Raw genomic sequence first — 7,000 nt, forward strand, 5'->3', positions numbered from 1 at the left:
AAAAAAAGATGGTGCTGGTAACAGTGAATGTTTGTTTAGCATTTAGTACGAGCTGGTTAGTGTACTGGTTCATTTACTCTGTACAAAACACACTATGAATTAGGTGTGACTATTCCATTTTACAGGTGGGACAACTGAGGCCCCAGGACACAGAGCCAGCCGGAATTCAAACATGCTTTCTGAGTGCCCTGAGTGCCCTGGGGAGGTCTAAACCCATCCGGGGGCACCAGGTGAAAGGAGAGAACAAGGAGCGTGGGGCGTGTGAGCTAAACCTTTGAAGCTGAATCTAATTTGGTTGCCAGGTGCTGAAGGGAAGATCGCTGGCAGAGGGAAGAACCAACCAGCTAAGGCCTGGAGGGCGGAGTGTGCCTAGAGGTGTTTGTGTTGGAGGGGGCCGGTTGAGGGTTGCAAGGAATGGCTGGAGTCTGTCCACCCAGAACCTCTGTCTCCCGGTGCTGCCACCCTTCCCCCAGCCCATAACTGCACACAGGAGAAATTCGATCCATCTTTCCATATTTCCACGATTATGTTGAAGATCCGTGTGTGCCTGGGTGAGAAGGCAGGATGTCAGGGAGAATGTTTCAGGATGGAAACACAGCCTGGGCAAAGAGGCGGAACTGTGACGGAGTTCAGAGAACAGAAGGTTCTCTGTGGTTGGAGTATGGGTTTGCAGGGGGCAGGACTGAGAGCCGATCGCCACACTTCCAGGGTGTTCAGCGAACGGCCTGGCTTGGCTGGTTTGTCAGTGAGATCCTCCTGGAGCCAGTGAGGTCTGTTGGGGAGAGACCCCCGGTGCCCTCTGCGAGGAGAGCAGAGAGCTATGGAGGGAATCAAGTCACCCGACTGCTGAGGGCAGCCTGGTGGGAAGCTGCCATAAGACAGGACAGACCGGCCACCCTACACCCCTGTCTGGGGTTATGGCTTCTTCCCTCCCATTCAGCCAACCTGCCGCCTGCTTAGGGCTAGGTGAGGAGCAGTCAGGAGGCACAAGACAAAGGGTTTCAGATACCCAAGACAATACCTGAATTCTGTCTCCGTGCAGAGATGGCCTCTTCTGTAGCCTGGGGCTTTAGAAGAGCCGCAAGCGGGGCTGGGCCTCCAGTATGTGTGTCCTCTGCAACCCAGTTTACCCAACCCCCAACCCACACTTCACACTTGCCGAGCCCTTCAAAGTCATAAACCCTCAGGCCCCTCGCCCGAGTGTCTTTTGAGGACCCACAGCAGCTTGATGGGGGGGGGGGGAAATCCCCAGGAGCCAGGGCCCATCAGTGATCAGGTCCTCTACAAGGCAATGTGCTGAGACCAGCGGGGAGTCTCCACTCAACACTTACATCAGGAGGACCTTCCCCCCACCTGGTGGTTGCAGCCACGGCCCCCGCCCCCAGGCTTTGCCCACTTTGCACCACCCTCCATTTCCTTCAATGATTGCAGCAAATAACTCTGTTTTGTTTTTGTCATTGTTGTTGTTGTTTTTCTGTGCCTCCTAGTGCATGTAAGCAATCCATGGCAGGATGCCATGACTGTCTTTCTTCAGTCTTTGTGGGGCTCTTCCCATGACAGGCCTCTGCATATCTCAGGGAGGAACCTTGACCTTGCACTTGGACCATTGACCCTCCTGGAGAGGGCCGCCTGAGAACTGCTGAGGAGGTCCTAGCCGGACAGGAGGTGGTCCCCGACTTACAAGAACCAGCCTATCCTCAGAATCAAGGGGCAGATACACTGGGGAGAGAGAGCCAAGGCTGGGGATGGGGTCCAAACGTGGCTTTTAGGAAGTTTGGACCAGGACGCAGGGCCAGGCATTTAGACAAAGGCCCCTGAGACAACTGGGGGTTGAACTGAACAAGGGCACAATCCAAGTGGTCCCGGAAAGGTGGGAAAGGCTGGATGTGGTGGGGAGCCCCAGAAATGAGTTCTAAGAGCTGGAGCTGCCTGGCCTAAAGGGGAGAAGATAGGGTGGGGGGTGGCTGTCAGACCATCGGTGGAAGCATAGGGCATGAGCATTCTCCTGGGCAGAAAGGACCGCAGGGAGCAAGGTAGGAAGGCACACTGCGGCTTTTTTGAGGCCCCCTGGTGAAAGGTGATATGGGCCTCAGCCCTGGAAGGGCCCCTCCTGGGCGGCTAGCCTGCCCTGGGGCAGGAGGGAGAGATGGAGGGGATCCTACACTGCGTGGGGGGCAGGCAACTTGCTCAGAACTCTGATAATCCCAGACCCAGAATCTGACTCCAAAGGCCCTTGTATTCCAGTGTCTTTCCAACGGGGCATGTTCATTTCATCTTTTACCTGTTCCCATCCCCCAAGAGCACCTTGCAGAATGCTCAGAAGGTGCTTCCATGAATCTACAAGACCCCATCTTTGTGCTGCAGGCTGGCTGGGGCTGAGGATGCAGAGGGGGGTCCCGCGGAACCAGCCAAGAAGGTCCTTGGCTTCGAGCAGGATAGAAATCAAATGTGAGCCAAGAGGAAGTGAGACTATTTATTAAAGATGTGGGGAAAGCGTAGATCAAACAGAGTGTCAGGGAGACCTGGAGAGGAAGGAGAGTGAGTCTTGTCTTTGTTTGGGGTCTGGGGTTTTTATTAAGGAAAGTGGTTCAGCACACGTGTCTTCTCAGTAATCCAGGAACAAAACGAGCCTTTAGGTGTCCTCCAGAAGTCATTTAAGCCCTGCAGCCAGGGGTCTTGATGAGTCAGTGGTCTTGGAAAACCTTCATGACCAACGACTGGGTCAAGTCATTCCTTAGATGTTACTCATTGTGCTGGAAGGCTCCAGAGAAATCGCTAATTCCTTGACATGCATTATCTGTGCTATAAGGCGTGCATAAGTTGGGGGTGTAAGTTCTGGGAGGACTCAGAGCAGAAAAAGGCGTGCAAAAAGCAGGTCCTTTAGTGGCCGTTTCATTTGCTCCCCTCTTTGCCTCAGCTCTCACCACTCCTGCCATGACTCCACTCTTTGCAGAGTCTCACCGGGCCCTGCCTTTACTAAGATCTCCGACAGGTGCCTATGTTCTTGCTTCTCTCAGGCATACTCTCCCAGGCTCCCTCTCCCTGCGTGGCTGGTTGAATCTTGTTTACCCTTCAAGTCTCAGCCTGAGACTGAACTTCCTTTGTGAACCTTCATTACCAACTGGAACAGGTCCCTGCTGAGTGCTCTTGAAGACACTATCACCGCAAAAGCACATAGGACACTGCATTTTGTTCTCCTCCACCAGGCTCTGAGTTTGGGGACAGTAGGGTCTGTCTTGTATGACTGTCCCTATAGACCTCTTCAGCCTCTTGAACGAATATCCAACAATATGTTGAAAGGATGAATGGGTGGATGGATGGATGGATGGATGGATGGTTGGGTGTGTGGGTGGATAGGGTGCCCACGTGGTAATTTATAAGGTTTGTGCCAGAGAGTCAAGCCCTCTTACCATCATGTCATGGAGTTGCTCTCTGGATCTTTCAATAGGATGATGGGGGCTGTTGGTCAGGTGAGAAGGCAAAGAAGTTAATGGGTTTTTACCACCATCAAGAGTGTGAAGAGGCAATAGGGAATCCCCCTTCTAGGGCTGGCCCTGCCCACCTCCTCTGGAAGCTGAGCCTGGGCAAGAATCTACAGAATGTTCTTTTTTTTTTTTTTTTTAAAGATTTTATTTATTTATTTGACAGAGAGATATCACAGGTAGACAAAGAGGCAGGCAGAGAGAGAGAGAGAGGAGGAAGCAGGCTCCCCACTGAGCAGAGAGCCCAATGCGGGGCTCGATCCCAGGACCCTAGGATCATGACCTGAGCCGAAGGCAGAGACTTAACCCACTGAGCCACCCAGGCGCCCCATCTACAGAATGTTCTGATGCTAACCTGAGACTCATTTGGATACAGTCAGCCCAAGAACCTCCCCCCTGCATTACTGAGCAGCAAGCCTGTCCCCTTGTCTTCCGAGTTTCCATGTCATGCTCTTTTAAAAAATTGTAATGTAATATACATAAGGTAAAATTTACCATCTTAATCAGTTTTATACATACAGATCTGTCCTGTCAAGTATAATCCCATTGTTTTGCAACCAGTCACTAGAACTTTTTCATCTTGCAAAACTGAAACTCTATACCCATTAAGCAAGAACTCCCACCTCCTTCTCCCCAAGCCCTGGCAACCACCATTCCACTTTCTGGTTCTAAAGGTACTACTTTTTTTTTCTTTTTTAAAGGTTTTATTTATTTATTTATTTATTTGACAGGGAGAGAGAGAGATCACAAGTAGGCAGAGAGAGAGGGGGAAGCAGGCTCCCTGCTGAGCAGAGAGCCCGATGTGGGGCTCGATCCCAGGACCCTGAGATCATGACTTGCACTGAAGGCAGAGGCTTAACCCAATGAGCCAGCCAGGTGCCCCAGTTTTTCTTTTTTCTTTTTTTTTTTTTAAGTAGGCTTCATGCCCAACGTGGGGCTCAAACTCATGACCCCAAGATCAAGAGTATTTGTCTTTTTGTGACTGCCTTATTTCACTTAGCAGAATGTCCTGAAGGTTCATCCATGTTATAGCATGGGCCAGAACTCCCTTCCTCTTTAAGGCTGGTATTCCATTGTATGTATATACCACATTTTATTCATCTCTTCATCTTTGGGCATTGAGTTGCTTCCATCTTTTGGCTATTGTGAATAATGCTGCTACAAACATCGCTTCAAACTTGATTTCAGTTCTTTTGGCTATATCCCAAAGATGGATTTTGTCTATATCCCAAAGATAATCCCAAAGATGGGATTGCTAGATCATATGTTAATTCTGTTTTCAGTGTTTTGAGGAAATTCTCTACTGTTTTCCATAGTGGCCGCACCATTTTACATTCCCACCAACATTGCACAAGTTTCCATTTCCCCACATCCTTCCCCACACTTGTTATTTTCTTTTTTTGTGTTTTTTTTTGTTGTTGTTGTTGTTTTGTTTTGTTGCTTGTCTGTTTCAGGCAGCCATCCTAATGGGGACAAGGTGATGTCTCGTTTTACTGTGGTTTTAATTTGCCTTTCCCTAATGACAAGTGATGTTGAGCATCTTTGCATATGCTTTTTGGCCGTTTGTATATTTTGGAGAAATGTCTATTGACCCTTTCACCATTTTTAAAAAAAGATTTTATTTATTTATTATTTGTCAGAGAGAAAGAGAGAGAGAGAGTGTGTGCACACAAGCAGGCAGAGAGGCCGGCAGAGGCAGAGAGAGAAGGAGGCTCCCTGCCAAGCAAGGAGCCGGATGTGACATGTGGCATGGAGATTTCTCCCACTCTGCAGGTTCAGCACTTGCTAAACAGCATGGTTTCTTCCTGGGACCTGGTGCAATTAAGGGGTGCAGCTCAGGGTTCCCCCATCTGGGGAGTTTGGAGACCAGGTATCGTAGGACTGATGCTTGAAGACACGAGATGGGCTACGTTTAGTATTTTTTAAAAAGATTTTATTTATTTGACAGAGAGAGAGAGAGATCACAAGTAGGCAGAGAGGCAGAGAGAGAGGGAGAAGGAGGCTCCTCGCTGAGCAGAGATCCTGATGTGGGGCTCGATCCCAGGACCCTTTGATGACCTGAACTGAAGGCAGTGGCTTAACCCACTGAACCACCCAGGCATCCCCCTTTCCCCATTTTTTAAAACAAGTTATTTAGGGGTGCCTGGGTGGCTCAGTGGGTTAAAGCCTCTGCCTTCAGTTCAGGTCATGATCAAAGGGTCCTGGGATTGAGCCCCACATCAGGATCTCTGCTCAGCAGGGAGCCTCCTTCTCCCTCTCTCTCTGCCTCTCTGCCTACTTGTGATCTCTGTCTGTCAAATAAATAAATAAAATCTTAAAAAAAATAAAACAAGTTATTTGGGTTTTGTTGCTGCTGAGTTGTAGGAGTCCTTTATTTATGCTGGATACTGATCCCCTATCAGATATTGATGTGCGAGTATTTTTCTTTCATTCCACCGGGTGCCTTTTCACTCTGCAGACGGCGGCCTTAGATACATATACCCAGCTCTTTTGAGGCCTGTTTTCTCGTTTAAACTTTCTATTGACATTTGTTTTAACCTGATTTCACCTATCTAAACATTGTGCAGAGGCCACAGAGTCAGGAGGAGATGGTAAGATGAATGCTGGCTTCCAATCTTTGGGTTTCTGAACCTGATCCCTTCCATTCATTATCATTCATCATTCATTCATTCATTCATTCATTCATTGAACACTTACAGAGGAGCATGGCCAAGCTTTGGAATCAAAGAGACCTAGGTTTGAATCCTGCCTTTCTTTGTAAGCTTAGTCCCGTCATGGCTTTGGACAGAACCACCTCTCTGAGCTTCAGTTCTGTCTCTATAAAGCAGAAAAACTGAAAATGTAGCCAGAGGAGAACACTTGAATTGACCTTGCTGGGTGGTGGGAAGAGCTAGGAGGTGGGCAAACAGGCCCACCGAGGTGGGGACTCCCTAAAGGCAGCCATTATTATTTCTTGGTGGCTAGTATTGGGTAACACAACCATTCCCTAGGGTCCCTTGAGTGTCAGGATCGAGGAACCAAGGCTCTCTTAGGGTTCAACTTCAGTTTAGTTGCTCAGGAGATCATTACTTGACAAATGTAGCAGGACTCTGTCTGATCAAGCCTCTCCCCGATGGGACAGTAACAAAGTTTCCCTTCGGTCCTGACCTTGAAGGCTGGGAGGCAGGGAGCCTGTTCTGTCCCGCAAGGAGGCTGTGCTTGAGGAAAGCAAAGACTTTTTTTTTTTTTTATAAAAGACCTTTTACTGACGACAGCAGTATTTAATCAGATTGTTCTGGGTGGGGAGTGGCGATAAGGGTATAGGGCTGGGGACAGTGTTTGTTTGGATCATAGAACTCTCTGACTCGGAGAGCAGCTGGAAGACTGCCCGGAAGAGGAGAGAGGCCTGATTGGTCCTCCTGGGGAGAAGCCATCTTCCCCTCTTGCGAAAGAATCCTCCACTTTTCAAAGCCTAGAAAGTAGCTCCCAAGGATAGGGAGGAGGGGCTGTGGTTCGGGACCCAGCTGCCAATCCCAGCT

Source organism: Enhydra lutris, unplaced genomic scaffold (genome assembly GCF_002288905.1).
Source record: "Enhydra lutris kenyoni isolate GAN:26980312 unplaced genomic scaffold, ASM228890v2 scaffoldscaffold26, whole genome shotgun sequence".
NCBI classification, from domain to species: domain Eukaryota; kingdom Metazoa; phylum Chordata; class Mammalia; order Carnivora; family Mustelidae; genus Enhydra; species Enhydra lutris.